A 16,355-nucleotide genomic window follows, 5' to 3' on the forward strand; every position below is an offset into this window, starting at 1 on the left:
CCAGGGGCTGCCAGATCACCAAGCTTTACCAGGTTCTAGGATTTTTTTCAGTTCTTGTAACTGTTACTTGGCAAATCGCCAATTCTTTTTTTAAAAAAAATCTACAATGTGTGCATGTATCAAATTGCTTCTATGTGAAAATATAATAATTCATTAATGTATTCACCAAACTTGAGTTGAGTACTAGGAACAGGAATTGAACCCAATGTTGGAAGTTCAAGAATAAGACCCTGCTGACTTGCTGGAGCTGTTTTGGCTGCTGGTGGTAGGAATGCAACTTAAACAAAAAAGAAATGGATTGACTCACGCAACTGAAAAGTCTGATGTAAATTTCAGGCATGGCTGGATCATGTGGGCTCAAATTATTTCATCAAGATTCCCTTTTCTCTTTTCTCTTCTGCTCATTTTTGCCTCTCTTTGTATGCTGGCCTCATTTTCTCTTACTAAAGATAGCTTCCTCCAATATGACCTGGAAAATGGCTCTAAGAAGCTGCAGCTTAGATCATTCTCAGAGCTCAAAATAGCAGAGGAATAGAGACCCTCTCTCCCTCAGAATCCATATATCAAAAATCAAGGAAGATTCTAATTGGCCCTAGTTGATCACATGTTCCTTTGACTGACCACTCTGGCCATGGGTATGGAGTATTCGGATTGGCGAGTTCTAGGTAATGCATATCCCCTGAGGTGAAGAAGGTGTTTTACCCTAGTTAAGCAACATAAAATGTGTTCCCCACACAAAGAAAGGGGCAATGGATAGACAAAAAACCAGATATTCACTGTGGTTGCCAGCCTCAAAGATGACCCCAAATGGACATAACTTCTGGTATTCACATCTTTGCATAATCTGCTCTTACACTATATCATGGCTGGCCTGTGTGACCAGTAGAATCCTACAGAAGTGACGGTGTGGGCTCTGTGAGGCTAGGTCATAAAAGACATTGCAGCCTTCATCTTGCTCTCTCTTGAATTACCTGTGCCGAAGGAAGCCAGCCACCACATTGTGAGGATGCTCAAGCAGACCTATGAAGCGTCCACCTGAAGAGGAACTGAGGCCTTCTGCCAACAGCTGGTACTAACTTGCTAGCCACTTTAGTGTGTCATGTTAAAAGTGAATTTTCCAGTCCCAATCAACCCTTTAGGTGACTGCAACCCTGATCTACACCTTGACTGCAACTTCATGAGAGACTTGAGCCTAAACTACCCAGCTAAGCTGCTTTTATTATTATTATTTTAAAATATATCTTTACTGATTTCAGAGAGAGGAAAGAAGAGGGAGAGAGAGGGATGGAAACATCAATGTTGAGAGAGTCATTGATCAGCTGCCTCCTGCAGGCCCCTGCTGGGGATCGAGCCCACAGCCCAGGCACACGCCCTGACGGAATCGAATCCCTATCGCCTGGATCCTAGGTCGACGCTCAACTGTTGAGCCACACCCGGCCGGGGTTAGCTGCTTTTAAATTCCTGAACTAAAGAAGCTGTGAAATAACAAGTTTATTGTTTTTTAAGCCAATAAATTTTGGGTTAATTTATTACTCAGGAATAGATAACTAATACATCCCCTACACTTGCTCTCAAGTAGCTCATTGCCCAGCCTAAAGAAAAAAACATTTAAGCAACTAACTCTAATTTGTGAGTTGGGAAGGAGCACGGAAAAGATAGAAGAGAAGCCTCTATGACATTGAACAGAGGAGGCTACTTTTGAGCTGGGCTTCAAGAATGAATGTGAGGAGGATTGAAAATCCAGGCCAATGAACAGCACAAAGGCTCTGAGACTTGAAAGTGAGCCCTGTGTTTGCGGAAATGCCGATAGGAAAGTGTGGTCATAGTTAAGGCAGTGATTCATCAGCATCCCCAGGAGAGTTTAAAAATACATAAACACAGATACTCAGACTCCATTCCTAAGATTCTGATGATTAGGAAATATTAGTTTAAGTTTCATGGGTTGTTTCTGGTTTTCAGGTGATTGGTTAGCTGATTGCAATGGAGGGATGTGTCTGCAACAGTGTTTCTTAGCAGTGCCTTTGGACTACATGCTACAGAAATCAGGAAACATAGGCTCTCAAGTGGAAGCCAATCCTAATGCAATAGAATCTTTGTGAGAGGACAGAGTGGACCCCAGGCATCTGAATTTTAATAAGCATGTTAGGGAATTTTTATGCATATTCACCTGCAAGTTTGAGAGATGGGTGAATTGTGGAAAAACCAGGGAAGAATTGTTTTGTGGAAATAAGGAGAGTCTCAAGAGGGAATTGTGAATTCAAAATTAGATATACATTTAAACCGTGATGATGTAAAGATTTACGTAAGTTTAAAAAATAAACAAACAAAAAAATGCAAAACAGAACTAGCAGGGGGGAAAAAAAACTAGCAGAAAATAGTCCAAAATGTTCTTGGTTGTATTATGACAGTAGCATTGTAGTTGATGGTTTTCATTTTTTCGTAGTGTAGGTACCTTACTTCTATAATTTAAACAGCGCTTTTCAGAAAGTTTAAGGAGCTGTGTCAATGCTGTGGAGAAGTCAAATTGGATGAGGGTTGAAAGAGGTCATTGGCTTGGCAAGTGGGAGGCCACGGGAGACCTTTGGATGAGGGGGTGGAAGCCAGATTACAATGGTTGGATTCAATGATGGGGAGGAAGTGGAGGGAGCCACTATAGACCACTAGTTCAAGGAGTTTGGCAGCAAAGGCAAAATTTAAAATATAATTGTTCTTTTTTTTAAACTGATTATAAAAGTAATACTTGTTCATTATATAAAAATTGGGTAATAGAGAACAAAATAGTATCACCCATAATCCTGCCAGCCAATGCCAACCACACTAATGGTTTGGTATGTTTGTTGAATGAACATTTCTCCTTTAAAACAGTAGAAAGAACCGGTCAAAATCATTCATATTATTCTCAGTTGAGGAAAACAAGGCTCAGAAAGTGATTTCCCTGAGGCACTCAAACAGTCCACACACAGTGTTTGGTTTCCATAGTTCTTTGCCGTTTCCACAGCACTTTGACTTGCATCTCCTGGTTGCTCTGCCCACAGCAGTCTAGCCCTTTCCTTGTGCTCTACTGTGTCCTGAACAGATTTCATCTGCAGCAGCTCTGACATTTCAATGCACCTGTGGATTTACATACTGAAACCACCCATTAGGCCTGTACTCTTTGAAGGTAGGGCCTGGGTCCCATTCACTATGGTATTCCCAGCTTCTAAGCAGCATTTTCCACAGAATCACTACACAACCCCTGTTTGTGGAATGATGGGTAATGGGTCATGTTTTCATATAGTAACTGATGCAGTATCCATTCCCAGTACTGCCAACTGCTTAGGCATATCTCCTTCATTCCAGCAGCAGGTAGGGGGTTCTGTGCACAGACTGTCTCAGGATAAGAACAACACAGTAGAACCAGAGTCAAATTCTTGGCTTTTGACTTTCAAAAGCTCAGGTGGGATATGAACAACAGATTGAGAAGACTGGCTGAAAAATCTATTCTATCCTTATTCTAACTATGGTCTAACTGGGAGGAGAAAGGATAGTTGAAGAAAAGAAAACAAACGAGGCACTGGTGTGTGTTCCTGAGACAGGAGCCTAGGGGCTACCTCCCACCCTGCTGATCCCCATTGCAGAACAGAGCTTGTGGAGTTGATACAACACCAGAATTCCCCCTGTGGCAGTGTGGCACAGAAGAGTAGGGAAGAAATGGCCCCGTGGAAAAGCTAGACCAGAACCCTGTCCAACAGAAATATAATTTGAACCACATATGTAATTTTCCATGTTCTAGTAAGTAGCCACATTAAAGAAAATAAAAAAGAAACAGGTAAAATAAACTTTGTGAAAATATTTTACTTAACCCAGTATATGCAAATATTAACATTTCAACATATAATCAATAAAAACATTACTAATGAGATATTTTGCATTCTTTGTACTGTCTTTGAAACCTTGTAGATACAGCACATCTTGATTTGGACGAGCCATATTTTAATTAAACGTTCGGTAGCCACCTATGGCTGGAGGCACATCAGACAGCACAGGTCTAGACAGTCAGGCCTAAAACAGACTCATGAAATGCCTAACCCCACTTCTGAGGTAAATAGAAAAAAATTAGGGGTAAAATATCATGCTCATAGCAGCCTTATTCATAGTAGTAAAAAAGTGGAAACAACCCAAATATCCATCACCTGATGAAGGAATAAATAAAAATATGGCATATTTAAACAATGACATCCAGTGTTGACTCAATGCCACAACATGGGTGAACCTTGAAAATATTATGCTAAAGGAAAGAAACCAGTCACAAAGGCCATACTGTATGATTCCACTTACATGAAATGTCTAGAACAGGCAGATGTATAACAAAGATGGAAAATAGATTAGTGATTGCCTAGGGCTGGGCATGTGGGGGGGAGTGGGGTCAGCAGCTAACGGGGTCAAGGTTCTTTTGAGTGATGAAAATGTTTTAAAATTAATTGTGGTGATGGCTGCACATACCTGTGAATGCACTAAAAAACATTGACTAGTACACTTTAAATAGGTAAATTGTATAGTGTGTGAATTATACCTCAATAAAGATGTTTTTAGAAAGAGTAAAAAAAAAGTCATGGCCTATAATTTTGTTTAAAACGATTAAGGAAAAAAAGAAGCAAATATGGAAAAGTTAATATTGTTAAATCTAGGTGATGGGTATATGGGGTCGTTATACTATTCTCTCTACCTCTTTGTATATTGAAAATTTAAATTAAAAAAGCAGGGTGGTGGTTCTAGTTTAACATCTATGCCCGTATGCATAAGTTTGAGATGGTGTTCCTTGCCCTTAATAACTGCAAACGAAAGTGGAGAGAGAGAGCACCCCCTTCTCTTTGGGGGGCGCGTGTAATATAGGGGACTGTAGTAGACATTAGTTCATTTCCTCTGCTCCTGATAAGCTCTCTGGGAAGCAGTCAGGTGATAACTGGAGGTCTGGGCTGTGGGGGCCACCGATGGAAAGACCCATCCTGGCTACTCCTCAGCTAACGGGAGCCCTGCACGTGGCAGGGCAGAGTCATGAGGGGAAGGTGCCAAGAAGGGCAATGGAGGAAGGGAAGTGAAGACTTCAGAGTTGTGTCTGTGGGGGGTTAGAACAGGCCATGCCAAGATGTGCCTCAGTGGTACACAGATTACTCTGAGCTAAAGGCAATTTTAACTTCAGGCTCAAGTGAAACTTCTGCCCCTCCCTTGAACAACCTAGAAGAACTTGAATCAGGGGCCTTGCCCATAATAAGATAATCAGAGATGACCTTTCTGACTTATCTGCTAGGGCAGGACACACTTCTGTTTACCAAACGTCTATTCTTCTTATCATCCTGCGAAGACCCTTTGAAACCCGACGCGCGTCACCTCATCCCTAGCTCAGGATGTCTGATACACCTCGACCTCGCTTTCTGTCTCTGAGCCTCTCCTGCATGCGGGGTCTCCGACTCTCTCGTGTATGCGTAATTCCCACACATATGTATGTATTACATTTGGTTATTTCTCCAGCTAATTTGACTCATGTCTATTTGATTATCAGAGCAGCCAGGAGAACCTTGAGGGCAGAGGAAAGTTTGTTCCTCCCCCACATGTCTAACTGTGAAACATTTTTATTTATAAAAATCAAATCCCAGAAAACAGAAGGATTATGGCATAATTTGCTTTATTGAAATATTTCTGACTTATAAAAACAAATTAAATTATTTTCAATAAGTAATACAAGCAAATACATATAATAATAAAAGCACTTACTATGTTCACTGTTCTGTTTCCTTATAATTTACTTACTTAATCCTCATTATAATCGTCATTTTAAAGCTGAGAACATTGAAGGTTGACAACCCACACAAATACTACAGGACAGACCAGTTTCCAGGGTCATGCTCTTCACTGCTACACTTGACCACCCTCTGTGAAAAGACAAAAAAGGGCTGTTCCCCTCCCCAGAAGCCACCACAGTTACCAGCTTCTTGGGGCTCCTTCCAGAAAACAGATAATTCAAGGAAACTTTTCTTTTGTGGGCTCACTCAAGACCATTTTTCAATCAGCAGTTTGGAGAATGAATTAAGATGCTCCTCCCCATCCACGTGACTAGTTCTGACCCATAAACTGTGAAGTCCCCGAGGCGCCTGCAGGGAGGCACAGCCTGTTACATTGCCACCTGTAAACCCACAGACCCACAAACAAGGGGCCTCTGATTTACTAGGCTTCTTCCCGCTGGTCCACGGAGCAGTTAATCTTCTGCCCCGGGGCAGAGTTTGACAGCTCCCAAAGGTCCTGTGAAACAGTCTTTTCAAAGTGAAGTTGTCAATCAAATAAACTTGAAACAGACTTGGTCTGGATCCAGGTACAGACTGCCCCCCGCCCCCCATATCCCCCCAGGCAGCAGTTGGCTACGCTTCACTTCCTGGGTTTTTTGAATCCTCTGGTGCAGACTACGTTTTCCCTTCAATAAAACAGTGATTTAAAACCTTCATTCTTCCTGTTTCAGAACTGTGCCAGGGCATAATCATTCTGTTTCACAGCACAGGACACAAACCCGACTGGGCTACAACCACCCAACGGTGTGTGAGCACGCAGACACCCCACTAGACCTATCCATTTGCTTTCTGAAAAGTCTCTTATCCAATTAGAACTGATTTTTCATTTCTCCTTTGTTTCCTCACTTGAAATTTTCTTTTGATTCTAAGCATTCCGTTTTCCCTTAGACATTCAGATTATTTCTTTTACATGGACCTTCCAAGGAGGGACAAGATGTGAGATAAACATAGGAAACTTAGTTGAGAGTTTGCATAAGGAGCAATTAGATCCCTTGAACTTCTATCCCACCCCCTGAAGTGCAGTGATTACACGCCCTCAGCCCCAGCAGGAAATGGGAGGGCTGGTCCATGGGGGAAGTATGCCAAAGACTCTGGACTCAAGGACGGTGACAAGCACAACTGAAGGTGGGACTGAGGGAGAGGAATCCCAGGCCTTCCCCATCCTCAGCCCCCAGAATGCAGGCAGGAAGGCTTATTATATCCCTCACTCAGCAGACTGGACAATTCCTTGGAGAAATTCCAAGAAAAAAGACCTATTGACATTTAGGGTTGTCCAGTAAACCGTCCCTGTTCCAGTTGATGACCCCACAGTGAAACTCACCAGTCAACAGCCCTGGTCATGTACTCAGAGTTCCAATCAGCCTTCGAGCACCTTCTTTTTCATAGGAATGGGCAGACTTTTGAGGAAGCTTCTGACGTGAAAAAATAGCAAGAAAACAAACAGAAAAAACAGGACTCAGAAGAATCAAAGACAGTGCCTGGAGCAGAAGAAAACTTTGAACAAACTATGAATATCCTCAGAAAGGCAAGTGATGACATTGCATCCACGAAATAAAAGCAGGATGCTGGGGCAGTGGACTAACCAAAGGACAAGAGATTTAGAAATTAAAATATGTTGATTTAAGTAAAAAAAAAAAAAATTCAATAGAAGGGTTGAAAAATAAAGTTGAAGTATCCCTCAAAAGTGAAACCACAAAGCTAGAAAAAGAGAGAAAAGATACAATTAGGACAGTTCAAGAGGTTCAATATCTGATTAATAGAGATTTCAGAGAGTAGACAAAAGAGAGAGGCAGAATTTGTCAAATACACTGTATTAGTCTGGGTTCTCCAGAGAAACAGAACCAACAGGCGGTGTACATATTGTGAAAAGAACAAAGGAAACCTAAATAAAAAATGGAGTTGGGGAGCCATGAAGGGCAGGCTCTTACACGTATCACTCACAGCGGCTTGCAGACCCCAGCAGGAAGAAAGCGATTTCCTTCTGACCCAGCAGCAACAAGCTGCCCACTGCTTACAGCCAATAAAAAACCCGAGACAGCCCTTCCCAATTTCCTCCTAAAGCCTCATAAAAGCTGACCTTCCCTTTGTCTCCTCAGACTTTCCTATGGTTCGCCATAGTTGCTGGTCCTGAATTGCAATTCCTCTGTCATTACCTCAAATAAACTCATTTTGGCTACCTAAAGACCTTGTTATTTCATTTTCAAAGTCAATACGTAAATACCATAAATGCAGCCACTTTAAAATGGAGTCAGAGCGGACATCCCAGGGGACCTGCCTTGCATGTCTAATTCCTCAAACCTATGGAATGTTAAAAATGGGCAAAATAACCTTTGGACTGGGCCTAACACAGCATTGTATTCCAAGCAACTGTTTGTTATGACTACCAGGCTGAAAATTAAAGACATTCTTTAGAATTAGCATCACCATGTTAGCTTGTCTGCACCTACAGAAATTCCTTCTTTAGCTTATTAACACTCATAGAAATTCCTTCCTTCTGTTCATGTAATTATTTCCCATCTCTTTTTCATAAATACCCCTTGCCTTTACCTCCTCTGCATACAATTTGGGTTTCTGCCTGAATCAGTGCTTCCAGAATAGCTATTCTTTTGGATTTTAAATAAACACTTGTTGCCTCTCATTTTGAAGTTTTATTTTAATATATATTCCCTCACTAAATTTATTAATTTAAATTTATAAACATATAAATTTATTACAAGGAATTGGCTCACATGGTTATGGAGGGCAAGCTATCAGCAAACTGGAACATCGAGAGGGCCAATAGTGTAAGTGCCAGCCCACATCCAAGTTTAAAGGCAGGACAGGACTGGTGTCCCAGATGGAAGACAGGCAGAGAGTGAACTCTCTCTCTCAGCCTTTTTGTTCTAGTCAGACCTTCGATGGATGGAATGAGGACCACCCACGTTGGGGATGGCAATTTGCTTTACTCAGCCTACTGACTCAATACGGGATGTTAAATTCATCTAAAAACAACCCCCCCCCCCCGAATGTTTGACCAAATATCTGGGTACCCTGTGGCCCTGTCAAACTGACACATAAAAGTAACCACCTCAGATACAATATAGAAAAATATCCCAGAATAAAGAACGGGAAGGGTCCCCATGAGAACAAGAAATAAGAGTGACCCGTATCAAGGCACATCACTGTAAAATTCCCATTAGGGACAAAAAGAATCTAAAATCTTCCAGAGAGAAAAGGAGAGGTTACAAGGAAATAGAATGTCATTGGGCTCCCATCTCAACGCCAGGAGCTAAACGCAAACGGAGCAATCAGTGCCTTCAAAAATCAGAGACAATCTTTCTAACCCAAATCTTTGCTCAACCAAACTATTAAATATGGGAGTAGCAAAAAAACATGTTGATATTTTCCAAAAGGAAAAAATCTCAAAAACTTTCTTTCTTTGTATCTTTATTTCAGGAAGCTTCTGAAACATGTGTGCCATCCCTCATCCCCCCCAAAAGGAAAAAACTGTGAAAGAGGGAGATCTGAACACGAAAACGAAGGGAAGAGGCAAGTTGAATCATTAGAGTGATGGTGAAGAAATGTCCTGGGATGACAAAAAGTAGCAGTTCTGGAGATTAACCCCCCAGTCCAGACAGAAACAGAAGACTGGAAGGATCCAACAGAGATGTCTCCATTTAGAAACAAACAAAATGAGTAAACAAGCAACACTCAACTCCAGCAAAACAAACAAACAAAACGTATAAAAAGGAATGTAAGCAACTATTGCTTACTTGTGAGCAATATTTGCATTATTATATTATAAAAATGGAATATTATTTAATACAAAATTGTGATTAAAATACACAGGAAGGGGAAAGTGTGTGTGTAGGGGTAGAGAAAAGGCATTGGTCTTTATCTTGCATAGTAGGAAGTGAGTAGATGATGTCTAGCTTTGTTTACTCAATATAAGGAAGCATAAAATTATTACTAAAAATAAGAAGTTAAATATAAGGGAAGAAAGAGCTAACTGGAATTGAAGTTGCCTCTGCCTTGAGAGAATCTAATCCCGGGGTCGAGTGTTATTGTTTTCAATGTTGTTTATTTGTTTGTAATGATAAATTTTGTAGTATTAGTTGACTTTTCAAACCATATCTGGGTATTTTTAGATTGCCACAAGTATTTTTATGACCAAAAGAAATTATGCATAAGGTGATAGAAAACACATTTCTGTTAAAGATTTTTTTTAATTTTTCTGGAAGAAGGTTGGGTCTAAACAAACAAGATATCTTGATGTTAATTACCTATTAGTTATTAATCACTATTTTTCCTTAATTCAAATACTTAATTTTAATGGCTAAATACACTATGGCATATAACTTATTATATTATTTAGAAAGCATTTCTATCAGAGTAAAATATTTTCTAATATTGGGGAGAAAAAAATCTTTTCCTTTTACCCTCCTAGGTTCTTGGTTGGAGCAGTGTAACTAAAGATATATTAGGAAAAGAAAAATCTACAAATGTATTTAATATAAGTTTTATGTGAGCCTTCAGGAGAAAGTGAACATTCCAAGAAATAGTTAAACCTGGGTGTTTTTATACTAGGTTTGATGAAGAGTCGTAAGTTATGGGAAAATATCATTGGACAAAAGTGTATAAGCTAAGGGTAGTAAATGGGGGAAAACTTAGCAAGACCTGCTTGAATGGATTCCTCTTAGTATCTCCCCGTCTTTGAAGACAAGAATGCTCCTTTTCTCTGGGTATAAGGAGAGCACTTCTCACCTGAGGGTCTTATAACTTGCTTCAGGAAGAAGGGAAGGTCAGAGAGTCCTTTCTGCAGCTGCTGTTTCTCAAATTCCTTCAGCTTAAAATATTCAGTATGCTGAGATGCCATAATTTGAAGTAGTATGTTCTGAACCTTGTCATGATCATAAATTAAATGTACTAACTCATTTTGAAATATTGTTGCTAAGAATCTTTGTATAGAATCAGATGATTCTGTAATTTTATTTTACTCTCTTACGTGAATTTCTATCACATTCTCTTAACATCAAAGGAAACAACTCTAATACTTTAAAAGTGATTAAATTTAGACATATCCTTTAGAGAAATTTAGATATATCCTTTATATAATTACTTCCCCCTAATCAGCACAGAAGTATTAATATCCAGTGTCTATATCTTGGCTTGAATTTGTTTAAAATATCTTCACATAAGTAATGTTCTTAAACATGTATTGCGTAGAAAACAATCTAGAGGAATTTATAACAAAAGCTAACAGTGAATACCTGGGAAGTGAATTGGGGGAACGTTTTACAGCCTTTGTGTGTTATTTTTATAATCAGAATATATTTGTGCATATGTATATATGTGTGTGTATGTATATGTGTAAAATAAAATGTGAAGTTTTATTGTGTGTAATAAAATGTGTGTAAATAAAATGTGTAGTAAAGTGTGTGTAAAATAAAACAGTAGTTTTGGGTCTCTGATGGGCCTGCTTCTTTCTATCCTTCCTGCCACCACCATGGTCCTGGAGGTCAGGAGAGATGCTTGACCAGAACCATTGTAATAGCTGCAAACTGGTTTTTACTCTTGCTCAATCCAGTCTTTTTACCCCATAGCAACCAGAGTGCCCTTTCCAAAACAGAAGTGTGACCAGGTCTCCTTCCTATTTATTATTATAATTTTTTAAAAGTCAGGTTTGTTGAGATATAACTTACATACAGTAAAATTCATTCCTTTATGTTATACAATTCCATGAATTTTCACAAATACACACTGTGTTAACCTCCACCACAATCAAGATATAGAATAGTTCCATTACCTCCCAAAATTTACTGGAGCCACTTTGTAGACAACCTTTCTCCACCTACAGCCCCTGGCCATTGATCTGTTTTCTGTCTCTATGGTATTACCTTTTCCACAAGGTCACATAAATGAAATTATACATTTATGCAGCCTTCTGAGTCTGGTTTCTTTCACTTAGCAGAATGCATTGGAAGATTATTCATGTTGTTGCATGTTTCAGTAGTTCATTCCTTTTACCGCTAAGTAATTATTCCACAATATAACTGTTTATCTATCCACTAGTTGGTAGGTATTTTTGTTGATTCTAGTTTTTGGTCACTACCATTAAATTACTATAAGTATTTGTGTATGAGTTTGTTGGAATTTTATTTGGAGGGGGCAGCTGCAAAATATATGTATCCATTTCTCTTGGTTCAATATGTAGGAGTGGGGTTGCTGGGCAGTATGGTAAATGTATGTTAAACATTGTAGGAAACGGATGCTGTGTCTTCCAAAGTGGCTGTACCATTCTGAATCCATTACTCCACGTCCTCTTCAGCACTTGATATTACCAGACTTTTTTCCCCCCTCACACTATTATAGTTCATTTTACTTGTTCAAGGGCTCATATTGCAAGCATTACTCCATGCCATGCATGAGCTTTGATCCTGGGAGGCCAGATTCACGTATTTAGGATGATAAAAGCAAACTGATCCATGCACATGGATGGAAACTAAAGGCTCATGGTTAATAAAACTGTAGTTTAAAAATCTCTACAGCCTAGAACCCTGAAGTCACAGGTCTTTGAGGTCCTTCCGGATGTTCCACAGGGTATCTGCGCTTTTCTTGAACTGAGCAACCTCACATCCTTCAGTTCCTGGTTGATGACACTGGTTAATCCCGAGCATTCAGGATACACAGAAGGCTCAGGAAGACTTTGTTCTCAGAGTCATACATCTCCTTCACCATCGTTGACACTGGATGAACCCTGGATAAATTTTTAAACATGGATTCAATGAGATCAGCCACACTTAATCCAAAGCCCAGCTGGTGTATCCTTTCAGCTTGATGACTTCATAGACACTTTCAACCACCACCTTATGCGCTTCCTTCCAATTTTCACTATCATTGTCCATCCCATTTCTGGATTCAGTTCCTGGAGAGGAACGCCTGCCGCATTCACTCCACTCCGCACGGCCACACTCGAGTCTCCATGTTCTCCCAAAATCCATCCAAGGCAGCCGCTGGGATGAATGCCAAGTTTTTCAGCCATAAAATAGCAAAATCTAGCAGAACCCAGATTATATCCGCTTCCAATCACACGGCGCTTGGGTAATCCACTTAGTTTCCAGGTAACATATGTGAGAATATCCACTGGGTTAGAAACCACAATTATGATGCAATCAGGGCTGCACTTGACGATCTGGGGAATAACGAACTTGAAGACACTGACATTCCTCTGCACTAGGTTGAGACGACTCTCTCCTTGCTGGCGAACTCCTGCACTTACCACCACAATCTTCGAATTGGCGGTCACGGAGTAATCTTTATCTGCCACAATTTTAGGCGTCTGAAGAAATAAGCTCCCATGCTTCAGATCCATCATTTCTCCTTTGAGTTTATCTTCCAAAACAAAGGCAAGCTCATTAGCCAGAGACTTGCCCAGAACGTTGACGGCACAGGCCATGCCAACTTGTCCAGCACCTATGGCAATGGTCGTATTGTTTGGGACCGTTGCCTCTTCTTTTGCAACTGGTGTCATCCGTTTTTTTCTTAAGAGCTGCCATTGTGAGCAGGAGAGAGATGGTTCTCAAAGTTGCAGTAAGAGTTGTGCCAGGAAGACAATGTCAGCTGCATGTGTCTGCTCGGGTGCAGGTGTAAATGTGCATTTCTGAAGTGACTAATGATGTTGCGCATATTTTCACTGTGCTTAGTTACTATCCATATCTTTCCTTTGGTGATGTATCCAAAGTTGTTACCCATTTTAAAAAATTGGGTTGTTTTATTATTGAGTTATATTATTATTTTAAATAAAAAATTCTGACTAGATAATACATTCACATGGTTGAAAAAATTATTTTATAAATGGATTCACTGAGATGTACTCATCTCTGTCCCCTGATTGTGCTGCCTGAGAGAACAATCTCATTAATTTAGGTTTCCTTCCATAGTTTTTCTGTAAATACAAATATAAACTCCCATCTCCTTTCCATCCTTACACCAGAAATAACACACTTTGTACACTGCTCAGCACCAGTATATCCTGGAGAATATCCTCAGACTTCGTATTTTTTTACAGTTACATATGATTCTATTGTGGGAATGAGGCTGATTTAACCAGTCCCCTACTGATGGACGGTTGAATTGTTTCCAATTATTTCTTTACAAACAATATTACAATGAATAACCTTATACGCAGGTGTATGTGTGTAGTTACAGCTGTAGGATACATTACAGAAGTGGTTTTTCACATTCCTTCTTTTAAAGCATGACCTTTCTTAACTGCTATGCAAATTTCCTCTCTTCATTTCAGCTCAGCTCAAGGGCCTTGTGTAAACCCTATTTGTAAAAAGAGAGTTGGGGTGTGTGTGTGTGTGGATGGGGTCAGTGTGGGAGGTACAGATCGGGAGCCCCTCATAATTCAGGCTCTACCTGCCAAGAAAGGTATAGGAAGAGGGCAGCTTTGCTCCGTTCCAAACCTTTTCATTTCTGTTTCTCTCCATTTATTTTATAGAGGGTATTTCCTGCTTATATCTGTGTCTTTTGCTTCTGATCTCTGCCTAAAAAGAGGCTTCTTTTTCTCTTTCTAAGTTTTTCTTTTGATCGTGGTTCACCCTCAGTGAATTTGCTCAAGCGAACAGCAAAATCTTGGGAGGAGATTAGCAAGGAGCAGGATCACATTTAGCTTTATCAAATGAGGAGCTTCTGAATTGGATCCTTCACTGCGCACTCCAGGGGGGATTTAGGATCTAGTAATATAATCTCTTTGATATCTAACAATCTCATTGATTGTCTCAGTCATTTACTATGTGTTAAAGAACTACGTGGACTTTAAATGCCCATAATTCTTTTAAAACCTATTCATATGCTAAAAACAGAAGTTGGAGGCAAAACACTATTCGGATAACCAGACTGCCTTTGGATTAGTCCCATTTTACTTTTAGTATTCAAGAGCCCTTTTAATTTCTGCTTTCCTACATGCACACGGGTATTGTGGTAACTGGTGAGCTGGTGGTTTATTGGGGAGAGGTGATGGTGTAAGTGGAGTCAGGGAGCTTTGCCCGGGCATGTGCCACGAGCTCACTTCTCCTGCACGAGTTACTTTCAGAGTGAAATGCTGCAAACAGAGACCATAATATTTCTCTTCTCACATTGTTTATGTCAAGAGACATGGGAACTATCAGGAAGATTCACAGGCTTAAAGTGTAAACCCTGCAAGTCTCCTTTGTTTGAGTTAATGAAAATGTGACTTTGGAGTCTCCTTTTCCCTGTTTCACCTCTGCCCTGAGAAAATGGCAGGGCCTGAGATTTATGGGAATCCTGACCTCGGGGGCCAAAAAGTGCATAAGACTGGAGGAGGTGGGTAGCAAGGAGGCTGGCCCTGCCTGACAGGGTGCATTTCCCAGCAGAGAAAAAGAATGTTACCTGCAGCTCTGGTTTCCACAGCACTGTTTTTAAACACTTAAGAGATTTGTTACTCCTCCTGAAATAGCCTAAGGCATGTGGAAGACACAAGAATTCATTTAAGCAACTTCCCTTTCCTTTCCAAGTCTTTAGGCTGATAACCTATGATTTTATTTAGGGGGGGGGGAGAATAAAAATCTTGAAGCACTTAGAAAGTCCCTGCTCTTAATACTGTAGACACAAACTGCACATGCATAGTCCAAACAAAGTTTTAGGGGCAAACGACCACTTTCCCATTGAAATTTATTGTGAAAAAATTTTATTTCAAAAGATCAATTTTTCCCAGTTCTGTTAAGTGAACAGGGACAAGGCTGAAGGCTGAAAGAAGCCTTAGAGTAAATCATAAAAGCTCCAGATTAAAAAATATTTCTTAAATGGTCTCATTGAGAAATTTTTCAAATGAGAGTCACACTTGAATGAATGAATGCTGTATCAAATTATCCAGAGACAAAGAAGAGAAGCCATTTCACCAGAACAAATGCAGCCTGCTTTGTTTAGAGGACAAATCATTCCTGCAGCCAGTTTGGAAAATGTCACTTTTAAGTCAATGAGAGTTGTGTTCAAATACGAGGGGGATGCAAGACCCTATTATATGCACTAGGATGTGATGTTTTGCCTCTGAATGGTTTCTACAGTGCATGAAAATTCCTCTTTTGTTGGGCGGATGTGTGTGTCTTTTTAATGTCTTAAACTGTTTTCAGGTTTTACAAAGTACTTCAGTTGTCCCATTGAAAGGGCAGACATGACCACACTGGAGCACCAACTGTCCAGCTACAGGAGTTCTGACTTTTGGGATCAGTCTTTTGAACTCTTAACCTGGTAAAAATAGATTCACCGGCTAACATGTGGAAGTTAGGAATCCAGGGCTTGCAGTTGCCAACCCAGCCACTTTCTCTGTCTTTCCCTGACGCCACCCCTGGAGCTCTAGTTGATTTGAGCAGCGATGGTGTCCAGTGGAATAGGAAGTTCAGAGGTGAGATGAGCAAAACTGACAGGGAAGTCAATCCATTGCCCAGAATCGACCAGTTTGGCTGGCAACTGTGGGATGATGTATAGGTTGGACAAAGCAGGTTGGACCTCTTGGTTCATTTTGACAAACTATGA

At 40.2% G+C, this 16,355-nt stretch overlaps 1 pseudogene; it reads right to left on the bottom strand.

The window, feature by feature from the left end:
• Window positions 1–12,361: 12,361 nt before the first annotated feature.
• On the bottom strand, window positions 12,362–13,254 carry LOC107545277 (L-lactate dehydrogenase B chain-like; annotated as a pseudogene).
• Window positions 13,255–16,355: the final 3,101 nt, after the last annotated feature.

The sequence above is a fragment of the Miniopterus natalensis genome, chromosome 8 (genome assembly GCF_054644295.1).
Source record: "Miniopterus natalensis isolate mMinNat1 chromosome 8, mMinNat1.hap1, whole genome shotgun sequence".
Lineage (NCBI taxonomy): Eukaryota > Metazoa > Chordata > Mammalia > Chiroptera > Miniopteridae > Miniopterus > Miniopterus natalensis.